Source organism: Haematobia irritans, chromosome 5, assembly GCF_050003625.1.
Source record: "Haematobia irritans isolate KBUSLIRL chromosome 5, ASM5000362v1, whole genome shotgun sequence".
Taxonomy (NCBI): domain Eukaryota; kingdom Metazoa; phylum Arthropoda; class Insecta; order Diptera; family Muscidae; genus Haematobia; species Haematobia irritans.
The window spans coordinates 114,529,479-114,542,756 of record NC_134401.1 but is presented as its reverse complement, the minus strand read 5'-3'; the positions used below and the strand labels follow the sequence as shown (position 1 = coordinate 114,542,756).

The 13,278-nt window shown below is 34.7% G+C and overlaps 1 pseudogene; it reads left to right on the top strand.

Annotated features, from left to right (window-relative positions):
• The window catches only part of LOC142239704 (acyl-coenzyme A oxidase 1-like), a 23,227-nt pseudogene extending 14,700 nt beyond the window's left edge, over window positions 1-8,527 (top strand).
• Window positions 8,528-13,278: the final 4,751 nt, after the last annotated feature.

Sequence of the window (13,278 nt, the reverse complement as noted above, 5' to 3'; positions counted from 1 at the left end):
CCGATTTTTTCCAAAACCAATAGCGATTGTCTCTGTCCCAAGAAACGGCCCTATGCCAAATTTGAGGACGATCGGACTTAAATTGCGAGCTGTACATATACAGACAGACGGACAGACAGACAAACAGACGGACATCGCTAAATCGACTCAGAATTTAATTCTAAGCCGATCGGTATACTAAAAGGTATGGGTCTATGACCACTATTTCTTGGCGTTACATACAAATGCACAAACTTATTATACCTTGTACCACAGTAGTGGTGAAGGGTATAACTAATTGATAAAACAATATTCACATAACCGGCTTAATGGCGGTTATTATTTAGTCTACTCCGAAAACAAGTTTTAAATAAATTTTAATATAATAATTTATTATGGGGATATCTCCGGTTCTAGCAGAGAAGCGGTTACTCCCTTTATGATTTTTAAATGGTTTTGTTAAAACCTTTTCAAAAAACCTAAATGGATAATAGTATATGCTTGGTGGTACTTCATTTTACCTTTTTAGTGATGTACTTTTAAAAGTAATCGGTTAATTAAAACCGTTTTTGTTTACGATTATTCACTTGGACTTTAAGATCAAATAACCGGTTATTCAGTTACATCTGAAAAACCGCTTACTTGGTATTTCGATGTAATCTTTAATTGACTATCGGAAAAAACTATTTGAGTAGTACAGCTAAACTAGAGTTGCTCTCAGATTTTCTGCTTCTAGATTCATATCCACGGTGGTGGGTGTAAGAGCTCGATAGGAGTTTCGAGTTTCCCATCGAACTTATCCCTGATCTATCAAGTTTTTAATTGATTTCCATTTATTTCCTTATTTTTTCAGAACTCTTTATGCTTCTCCCGAATTATGGGGAGCTATACCAGCTGGAAATCCTTTTTTCCGTCCATTTCTCCATGATGGTGGGCTGTATTCGTGAGCAGGGTACCGATGAACAATTCGAAAAATTTGGTAAACGTGCAGAAAATTTTGAGATTTCTGGTGCATATGCTCAAACCGAATTGGGTCATGGAACATTTTTGAGAGGATTGGAAACTAGAGCAGATTTTGATCGTGAAACCGATGAGTTTGTATTGAATACACCAACAATAACCGCCTATAAATGGTGGCCAGGAGGATGTAAGTGATAATAGCAACCAAATATAGAATGACGGACGACATGAAATTGTTATTTCTTTCTGTGCAGTGGGTCATTCGGCCAATTATTGTATTGTGGTGGCCAATCTCTATATCGATAATGAACCTAAGGGTGTTGCTTTGTTTGTGGTTCAAATACGTGATGAAGAGACCCATATGCCCCTGAAAGGAGTTGATGTTGGTGATATTGGTAAGAAATTGGGATTTGCTGGTGTTAACAATGGCTTTTTGGGTTTGAAAAATGTACGTATACCACGTACTCAAATGCTGATGCGTCACTCCCAAGTACACCGCGATGGTACCTATGTGAAGAGTCCAGCATCTGTATTGGCCTATTTCTCTATGGTCTATGTACGTTGTTTGATTGTACGCAACAATTCGGTTATGTTAGCCATGGCATCCACAATAGCGACCAGATATTCAGCTGTACGCCGACAAAGTCCTATTAATCCAAAGTAAGTTTATATTTGTTTAGTCTTTTTAAGTCATAGAGTGCCATAGAATAAAACCAAGAAACGTACTCATAAGTAAAACTGTACTTGCTCTCATGTCCGCTTTAAAACCAATTTGAATCATACCCCAAATTTGAACCATACGCACGCTCACAGCGACAAGCGAGCTCACAAAAAAGATATTTCAGTAACAAAGAAAAACACATTTTTTTTTGTCAAAATTCGTTTTTATTATTCAACATAGTTCCCTTCAAGAGCGATACAACGATTATAACGACCTTCAAATTTTTTGATACCATTTTGGTAGTACTCCTTCGGTTTTGCCTCAAAACAGGCCTCAGTTTCGGCGATCACCTCTTCATTGCAGCCAAATTTTTTCCCTGCGAGCATCCTTTTGAGGTCTGAGAACAAGAAAAAGTCGCTGGTGGCCAGATATGGAGAATACGGTGGGTGGGGAAGCAATTTGAAGCCCAATTCATGAATTTTTGCCATCGTTCTCAATGACTTGTGGCACGGTGCGTTGTCTTGGTGGAACAACACTTTTTTCTTCTTCATATGGGACCATTTTGCCGCGATTTCGACCTTCAAACGCTCCAATAACGCCATATAATAGTCACTGTTGATGGTTTTACCCTTCTCAACATAATCGATAAAAATTATTCCATGCGCAGCCCAAAAAACAGAGGCCATTACTTTGCCAGCGGACTTTTGAGTCTTTTCACGCTTCGGAGACGGTTCGCCGGTCGCTGTCCACTCAGATGCATATGCATTTAATACTAGCGACGCCTTCTATGTGTCAGACCGGGGACTTATCAGCCAACATGTTAATCTTAAATTTCTGGTACTCAGACAACAACGTTAGCACCGACACGCATATCATGTCCACAGTCCATGGTGACCGGGTCTTTTTAAAAGCTTGGATTGGATATGGGATATATCTTAGGAATGGCCGTATAAACAAACCGGTCAATGTAGAACTGGGAACACCAAAGGAGGTATTCTATCTTCACTACTATGGCTAACGACAAGGTCTCTCACTTGGTAGGGAGACGATATTGTAATATTTCTTCCAGAGACGGATCCTAACAGGCTCTATAGCGGGACAAAGTCCCAAGAATGTCATATGACTGAGCGAGGACCCAGGGAAACTGGAGAATACGAAACTATGTATGTTCATAAGAAAGACTAGGATAGGATCCTTACCAGAGATTTTGGCAAGGTGATACTAGTATTTGACAAGGTTAAGTACTTAGGAGTATCCTTAGATAGGAAACTTGGAGAGGAAAATTGTAGGTGCCAAATTAAATAGAGGACTGAAATGTGGGTTTGTAATAATGGAGACGGTTAGAGTAGTGGCAAATGCCACTATTTATGATTGTATGTCTTATGTAGCCTTGACCGTGGAGTGTGACATTCTCACGATGGATGGAAGATAGATGATCAGATGTCACTGGATGTGTATAAGTGGAGAACTCAGGCTTCGAGATCCCATACCAATTATGGAATGGGATCTCTACTACAAAATCCAGTACCGCAGGCAGAGTACAGTTGGTAACGGTGGATTAACTCAGAAATAATAGGACAGGACAGAGAACGTGAACTTTTTCATGGATAGCCCGAGAGCAATGAAAGCAATTGCAAATATTTCGGTAACTCAGAAATAATAGGATAGGACAGAGAGCGTGAACTTTTTCATTGATAGCCCGAGACCAATGAAAGCAAATATTTCGGTGAGATCACGAATCAATTTGAATGATCAAAGAATAATCAGTGACTACTTGGAGTATGATAGGATTCGCATCCTATCAAGACCGGGCACCTAGAGTTCATGATAAATAGGTGGGATTGGAAGCAGCAGACGTATAAACGTTGCGTTTTTGGGAATATAAGGCGTTTGCGACTCTATATATATCACTACCTGCTTTTATAAGATATAAAATCCACAATATCATGGAACAGATGATTCGGGATAGGAAACAAATGAGGGATTTCGTTTTCGACACAAAGTTCCTGGGATGGAAGGTTGTGATGAGAGAAAAAGTTAAGGTGCACAACAAACCGAATATTGAGTTAGGTTATACACGCCGATATGAGACCTCATCTACACTAATTGGTGTCTATGATTGATACAATCATCAAGGTACACATTTAATCAATCGTAGATGTTGGGATTTATAGGTCTGTGAATGCCATAAGATTTTATCTCAATGCCGTCAGGAGGAAACGGATGTGACCGTTTCTAAATTTGGGAAAATCTTTGTTCCATTCTATGTGATTGTGACTTCTTATACGACAATTTTACATGCGACTGGCGTACGCACAAAATTCAAAACATAACGTTTAGTCCCCGCTAATAGAGTCGTGCTTACGATGCCGTAGGAAGCAATGGCAAGATTGGACGTATCAGTGGTCTAGTATGGACCAATTCAAACGAGTTGATACAGGTTGAACTGTTTGGGAGCTCGATTGATGTATGTAGAATGGCTACTGGTATTCACCCTTCCTGGAGCCTTTGGCTGTCTTCAGAATCATTATACTGGTCGGGACAAATTAAGGAGTTGGGTTTGGTATTCAACACCAAAGGAGGTCCGAGTATTTCAATATCAACATTGAAATCAAGTCGAAGACCTACGCATTGGAGGTTGTTGATGAATTTTTGGATGTTGTAGATCTGGAGATCACGAAAGCAATATATTAGCCTCCCATAATTACTATGTCACTCTCAGGAAGCACGGTAGATTATCGATTGAGAAACCTTCAGAGGTTTTTCGGTTCAGTCATCGTAGGTTAGGTTAGATTATGTGGCAGCCCGATGTATCAGGCTCACTTAGACTATTCAGTCCATTGTGATACCACAGTGGTGAACTTCTCTCTTATCACTGAGTGCTGCCCGATTCCATGTTAAGCGTTCCACATTCCGAACGGCGTTCCACATTCCAGTGAAACCACTTAGAGAAGCTTTGAAACCCTCAGAAATGTCACCAGCATTACTGAGATGGGATAATCCACAGCTGAAAAACTTTTTGGTGTTCGGTCGTAGCAGGAATCGAACCCACGACCTTGTGTATGCAAGGCGGGCATGCTAACCATTGCACCACGGTGGCTCCCTTCAGTCATGAGGGGATATTCCTACATCTGGTGCTGGATTTCAATGTTTCTACAGTCTTAACGATAGGTCTCTTTTACTGATCCCAACATATAAATTAATGTTTGTTACATCAGCAATGTTTTCTGCGACCGTCCTGTATTCAGTAGCCGAATCACTCTATTTATTTTCCAGGTCAGTTTCTCAACTCATTGTATATTCATAATAGAAAATTAGCATTGAAATTCCGTCAGGCCCTAGCACTAAGAAGACTAATCAGTGGTGTATCATTGTTGCTCTACCGCACTCGCGAAGCATGATGTTTCACACTCTGGAAGCATAATGAATTTGCCGACAGAGAAACCTTCTTAGCAAATCGGTCACGGTCATACCGCTGCCATACCTAGTGCCGGATTTCGAGAATTTACCTGCATCTGTGATTAGGTTCCATTGTTTTCGAAGAATTTATACGATGCGTTCTGCTTACATTCTTCGTCTGTCTGGTCCTAATACTCAGTTCCATTATTCTAGGATCAGTAATTAGGAACTACAAGAACATATTGAGGAGTTCGATCAGATACTCAACTCACGGCACATTCATTTGTTTCTATATTAGAATTGAAATTCCATGAGACTTTGGAGGCTTTTAGTAAGTAATGGTTATATTTGTTGCTCTACTGCACTCGCAAAGCATGATGAGAAGCTTCCGCACCTCATTGGATCAGTCACCGACATACCACTGTACTACCTATTGCCGGAATATGTGAGATCTGAGGAACAGTAGCATACTAATCTCATCACACTCACTTCTTCCGCCGATATTGTAGGCCTCTAGTTTTTGTGTTTGCCTTCGAGTCGTTAGTTATAAACACTGACTGCAAGGTCAAATTGAGGAGTTTGGCCAACAAATAAACTCCAAGTGATTCTATATCGGCATTGAAAATCTTGTACAACCTCCGACGGTTGGAAAATCTTGTACAACCTCCGAATGAACCACAAAAATAAACTCCTGGTATATCCAAATGGTTCTATATCGGCATTGAAATCCAGTCGAGGCTTAGTACTTTGGAGGCTGATGGAAGTCATTGGGCCGGAGAAAAACAAACATTTTGCCTTTATTGTTATTCACTTCTATAAATTTTCTGTTGGATATTCTTGTGCAACCTTCGAATGAATCAATCTCATATCGATGTAATTCCTACTGCCAAGGTTCTAGGGATCTTTGCATAAGTCTGAATTTAGGTGACAATGCTTCAAAAGATTTAACTATGCCTTCAGTTTGTGTTCGTCGACTCTCTTACTGATCCCAAATTTCACTTTCCCAAGTTAGGACCGGAAGCAAACCTAAATTAGGATCGTAGTGAGATTTCGAGAAATCTCATTACGGCCATTTATGGGTCCCGCTTGTTCCGCAAGGAATTATGGCCAACTTTGAAGCTAGGTTAGGTTAGGTTATGTGGCAGCCCGATGTATCAGGCTCACTTAGACTATTCAGTCCATTGTGATACCACATTGGTGAACTTCTCCCTTATCACTGAAAGCTGCCCGATTCCATGTTAAACTCGATGACAAGGGATCTCCTTTTTATAGGCGAGTCCGAGCGGCGTTCCATATTGCAGTGAAACCACTTAGAGAAGCTTTGAAACCCTCAGAAATGTCACCAGCATTAATGAGGTAGGATAATCCAACGCTGAAAAACTTTTTGGGGTTCGGTCGAAGCAGGAATCAAACCCACGACCTTTTGTATGCAAAGCGGGCATGCTAACCATTGCACTACGGTGGCTCTCTTTGAAGCTAACACCCGTCTTCGTCTACCATCTTATTGAGCCCTAGTTTCAATGTCCTTATTTAGGATCAGAAGCCTTAGTCCAACAAATCTCATCCTGCTCATTTACAAGTTCCTTAAGGAATTTTGGCATCCTCTGAAGGTAATATCCACTATTCGACCAACATGTATGAATGTTTGGTTTAACCCTCTAATGCCCCAATTTTTTTCCAGATGATTAAATTGTCAATATTAACGACACAAATGCAAGAGAACTAAGCAAGAAAAAATTATACGATAAAATTCAGCATATGCTGCAAAGCCTCTTGAATAGTTTCAAATAAGTTTTCTTTTTATTTTGCCGATTTTTGTTGCCTTAAGGTGTGTTTTACTAAAAGCTTCCTTATGAATGGGCATTAGAGGCTTAAGATATTCCAAACAATCCACTGAATCAATCTTACTGAAACTGCGATTGTTGACTGTCTCAGTCTCTTCTTATGATAGCTATTCGTGCGAAGATCAGTCGTTGAATAGTTCCAACCATTCAAGAAACCAAACAATGTTCTGATCTTATGAATTGCATCACTCGAACCATTTTAATAACCTTTCCAGATTTCTACTATGTTGATTAACTATAACTTCAACTCTCTCTTTTCTAGGGAACCTGAACCCCAAATTATGGATCATGTGACGCAACAAATGAAGCTATTTCCCGAAATAGCCACAAGTATTGCCTTCAAATTAGCTTCGGGAAAATTATGGGCCCTCTACGATCAAACATCAGAGGATATCAAACGGGGAGAGTTCAGTCGTCTTCCTGAACTTCATGCCATGGCCTGTTCTCTGAAAGCCCTCTGCTCGAGTGCTTCTGCATCTGGTGTAGAACGTTTACGTTTGGCTTGTGGTGGTCATGGCTATTTGGCTTCCTCAAATATGGCCAATCTCTATACTGCCGCCACTGCCGCTTGCACCTATGAGGGTGAGAATACCGTATTGCTTTTGCAAGTTGGCCGTTTCCTCATGAAATCTTATCGTTTTGCTTTGACTGGAAAGCCATTGGTACCCACCATTGCTTATCTGCAAGAGGCAATGAAGGAAAAATCAATGACCAAATGGACTGGATCGTGGGAGAATATTATCAAGGCCTTACAAATTACAGCGGCCAAGTAAGTTATGGATGAACTTTGGAAATTTAATGGATTGAAATGTTTTCTTCAAACTGCTTCCGTATTACAGTAAAATTCGTATTGCATTCGAGAATTTATCAGCCCGTTTGAATGCTGGTCAAACAGAAGCTGAAGCTGCCAATAATTCTGGTATTGAATATACTCAAGCTGCTGAGGTAAGAAATGGGTTTAAGGATCTACGATAGGTGATGTTATACAGGGTGACTGATACATAATGCAACAAAGTAACAAACTCTTAAGTAACCATATAAAAATTGTTCCATATCGTCCTGTAATTATATATAACCCCATATAGACCGATTATCAGATGTTAATTTTTGATCGTATTTCAATATTATTTTTCAGCTCCATGGTAACTGTTTTGTTGCGGCCACATTTTTGGAAGAAGTAACTGGTCCTGCTTCTAAAACTCGTAACCCAGCTTTCAATAAAGTTCTGGAGAATGTATTGGAATTATTCTTGGTATCCACTGTTATGCGACATATGAATGAGTTACTGAGGGTATATAGCTCTAATCTACTAAGTTTATTTTGTAATCTAATATGCTCCATTACTTCCTATAGGTTGTTGATCTTTCCGATGCTGATTTACGTTCTCTACAATCTCGTTTGGAGGATGTCCTCAAAGCAATTCGTCCTAATGCCGTAGCCATTTGTGATGGTTTTGATTTCCACGATAGAAATCTAAAATCAACTTTGGGCTCATACGATGGCAATGTCTACGAGCGTATCTTTGAAGAAGCTAAGGCGAGTCCTTTGAATAAACAGCCCGTACCTGATGTCTTCCATAGTCATTTGAAACCTTTCATGAAATCTAAGATATAGAGTGTTTTGGTTATTTTCAGTAAAATTTGTTTTCCTTTTTTGTAAATAAATTGTTGTATATGTTTATAAATTGTTTGAATTTATTATTATCTACGAGAAGGCTGGAAAGTATAATACACAAAGGAAAAATGTGGTTCTTATTACGAATCATTTTAAATGCTTTTCTACAGGAATAACATTTTGACAAAATTTTCCATAGCAATAATATTTTGGGAAAAATTTCAATAGAAATAAAATTTTGAGAAAAATTTCCATAGAAATAAAATTTGGACAAAATTTCCCATAGAAATAAAATTTTGTATTTTTTTTATAAAAATAAAAAAATTTCCAATAGAAATAAAATTTTGACAAAATTTTCATAGAAATAAAATGTTGACAAAATTTTTTCTAGAAATAAAATTTTGACAAATTTTTCTATAGAAATAAAATATTGACAAAATTTTCTATAGAAGTAAAATTTTTGCAAAATTTTCTATAGAAATAAAATTTTGGCATGATTTTCTATAAAAATAAAATTTTGACAAAATTTTCTATAGAAATAAAGTGTTGACAAAATTTTCTATAGAAATAAAATTTGGAAAAAAAAATTTATAGAAATAAAATTTTGACAAAATTTTCTATAGAAATAACATTTTGACAACATTTTCTATAGAAATATAATTTTGACAAAATTTTTTATAGAAATAAAATTTTAACAAATTTTTCTATAGAAATAAAATTTTGACAAAATTTTCTATAGAAATAAAATTTGGAAAAAATTTTTATAGAAATAAAATTTTGACAAAATTTTCTATAGAAATAACATTTTGACAAAATTTTCTATAGAAATAAAATTTTGACAAAATTTTTTATAGAAATTAAATTTTGACAAATTATTCTATAGAAATAAAATTTTGACAAATTTTTCTATAGAAACAAAATTTTTGCAAAATTTTCTATAGAAATAAAAGTTTGACAAAATTTTCTATAGAAATAAAATTTTGACAAAATTTTCTATAGAAATAAAATTTTGACAAAAATTTCTATAGAAATAAAATTTTGACAAAATTTTCTATAGAAATAAAATTTTGACAAAATTTTCTATAGAAATAAAATGTTGACAAAAATTTCTATAGAAATAAAATTTTGACAAGATTTTCTATAGAAATAAAACTTAAAAAAAAAACATTATGGAAATAAAATTTGGACAAAATTTTATATAGAAATAAAATTTTGACAAAATTTTCTATAGAAGTAAAATTTTGACAAAATTTTCTATAGAAATAAAATTTTGACAAAATTTTCTATAGAAATAAAATTTTGACAAAATTTTCTATAGAAATAAAATTTTGACAAAATTTTATATAGAAATAAAATTTTGACAAAATTTTCTATAGAAATAAAATTTTGACAAAATTTTCTATAGAAATAAAATTTTGACAAAATTTTCTATAGAAATACAATTTTAACAAATTTTTCTATAGAAATAAAATTTTGACAAAATTTTCTATAGAAATAAAATTTTGACAAAATTTTCTATATAAATTAAATTTTGACAAAATTTTCTATAGAAATAAAATTTTGACAAAATTTTTTATAGAAATAAAATTTTGACAAAATTTTTTATAGAAATAAAATTTTGACAAAATTTTCTATAGAAATAAAATGTTGACAAAATTTTCTATAGAAATAAAATTTTGACAAAATTTTCTGTAGAAATAAAATTTTGACAAAATTTTCTATAGGAAAAAAATTTTGTATAGAAATAAAATGTTGACAAAATTTTCTATAAAAATAAAATTTTGACAAAATTTTTTATAGAAATAAAATTTTGACAAAATGTTCTATAGAAATAAAATTTTGACAAAATTTTCTATAGAAATAACATTTTGACAAAATTTTGTATAGAAATAAAATTTTGAAAAAATTTTATGGAAATAAAATTTTCCATTTGTTTTGTTTTGTTATTGTTGTTATTGTTGTTATTGTAAGCTGAAATAAAAAAACAACAACAATGCTTAAAGAACAAATCCAACAATAACAAAACAAAACAAATGGAAAAAGAAGAGGAGGCACGCTCAAAATAAACCCAGCCATGTGAATTCAAATCGATGATTTGACAGTGGCATAGGAAAAGAGATATGTTTGTTTCGAGTTTATTTCGGCATAAGCCGGCTATCAATGTAAAACCTTTTTTCGGAGGGTTCAAGTGTGGTTTTTGTTGGGTTTAATAAACTGCCTGAATTTATTCTGATAATTGGTTGATAGTTTTGCTGCAAGTAGAGGATGCTGATGAGGAATGTGGTAATTCCGAAACGTGCGTCCATCCAACCATCTTGCAGTCTATAGGGCTTTGCCCAAATAAATTTGACAAACATTCTTTTCCTCTGTTGGTTAAGCTACTCTTGTAGTTTAGTCAATGTATGGTTTTAAGCTGAAATAAAAAAAGAAATAAAATTTTGACAAAATTTAATATAGAAATAAATTTTATATAAAAAACAAGTACATACAGCACTAAGTTCTTAGGGCGTTTTCGTTTCGCAAAAAATATGTTGCCTTGGTGTTACACTACATTTTCCCTCATTGCATTTTCGCCCAAGTTATAGTGTCATTCCAAAGTTATTGTTAATTCATAATAATGTGAGGGATGCAGGATCCAAAATCTATGACAGTATCCTTCATACTTACTAATCAATTTCGAGAATGATGCACCTTTTTTCCCAATCGAAATCGCCATTAAATACCCACCACCATGAACCAAATATTAGGGTTTCCTTTGAAATTTCAGGAGGGCTTGAGGACTTGAGGACACTTCCCGAAGATAAATTTAAAGATTTCACCTATGAGGACTATATCAGATTCTGGATTTATATGAACCATTTTTGTTTGAGTTTTAGAGGAATCATTAACATCTCGTGTAAGTGTGCAAGAAAATTATAAAATAACGTCTTGGTTTGAAATCTTAAATCTGTAGAAGTAAAATCTGGAAATTTTACATTGAGTTTCAAGCAATTTTCATGATCAGTGCGCCTTCTACACCCTCAAGTGAAGTCGGCCTATATGGAGGCATTACCAAATGGACCGATAAAAACTTAATCCGATACACGTTTTTGTGAGCCTAAAATACCAGAATATTTACAATTTCAGGCAAATCAGATAAAAACTACGGTTTCTAGAAACCCAAGGAGTTAAATCGGGAGATCGTTCTTATGGGGGCTATACTAAAATATGGACCGATACTCACTGTTTTCGGCACACCTCTTTATGACCCGAAAATACCTCTAGATTTCCAATTTCGGGCAAATAGGATAAAAACTTCGGATTCTAGAAGCCCAAGAAGTAAAATCGGGAAATCGGCCTATATGGGGGCTATACCAAAATATGGACCGATACTCACCATTTTTGGCACACCTCTTTATGGTCCTAAAATACCTCTAGATTTCCAATTTCAGACAAATTGGATAAAAACTACGGTTTCTATAAGCCCAAGACCCCAAATCGGGAGGTGGTTTTATATGGGGACCATACCAAAACATGGACCGATACTCACAATTTTTGGCACACGTATTTGTGGTCCTACAATACCTCTAGATTTCCGATTTCAGGTAAATTGAATAAAAACTGCGGTTTCTATAAGCCCAAGAAGTAAAATCGGGAGATCGGTCTATATGGGGGCTATACCAAAACATGGACACCATTTCTGGCACACCTCTTTATGGTCATAAATACCTCTAGATTTCAAATTTCAGGCAAATTGGATAAAAACTACGGTTTCTATAAGCCTAAGACTCCAAATCGGGAGGTCGGTTGATATGGGGACTATATCAAAACCTGGACCGATATAGCCCATCTTCGAACTTGACCTGCCTGCAGACAAAAGACGAGTTTGTGCAAAATTTCAGCACGATTGCTTCATTATTGAAGACTGTAGCGTGATTACAACAGACAAACAGACAGACAGACAGACAGACGGATAGACGGACATCGTTATATCGTCTTAGAATTTCTCCCTGATCAAAAATATATATACTTTATATAGTCGGAAATCGATATTTCGATGTGTTACAAACGGAATGACAAACTTATTATACCCCTGTCACCATTCTATGGTGGGGGTATAAAAAAAAAATTATATAGAAATACAATTTTGACAAAATTTATATAGAAATAAAATTTTGACAAATTTTTCTATAGAAATAAAATTTTGACAAATTTTTCTATAGAAATAAAATTTTGAAAAAAAAAATTATGGAAATAAAATGTTGACAAAATTTTATATAGAAATAAATTCTATATATAAAAAATATAGAAATAAAATGTTGACAAAATTTTATATGGAAATAAAATTTTTACAAAATTTTCTATAGAAATAAAATTTTGACAAATTTTACTATAGAAATAAAATTTTGACAAAATTCTTTATAGAAATAAAATTTTGACAAAATTTTCTATAGAAATAAAGTTTTGACAAAATTTTCTATAGAAATAAAATTTTGACAAAATTTTCTATAAATTAAAATTTTTACAATTTTTTTTTTAGAAATAAAAATTCCTAGTATACTAGGAATGTAAAAGACGGAATCGATTTTTCTAATCGGCTTTTTATAGTGACCAAAATCGAAAAATCCGAAAGGTCGATTGAAATCGATTATTGAAAGTTTTAAATTTAGCCCATTTTACAAAAAATTCGAAAAAAATTAAAAGTCGCAACGTCAAAATTCTTTTTCTCTCTAAAATTGAGAAGTCGACATTTTCAAGTTTGTAATAATCGAAAGACTTTTTCCAATTTTGAAAAGTCTCATTTTTGATACTTTTTATAATCCCTTGTAAAGGGTGATTCTT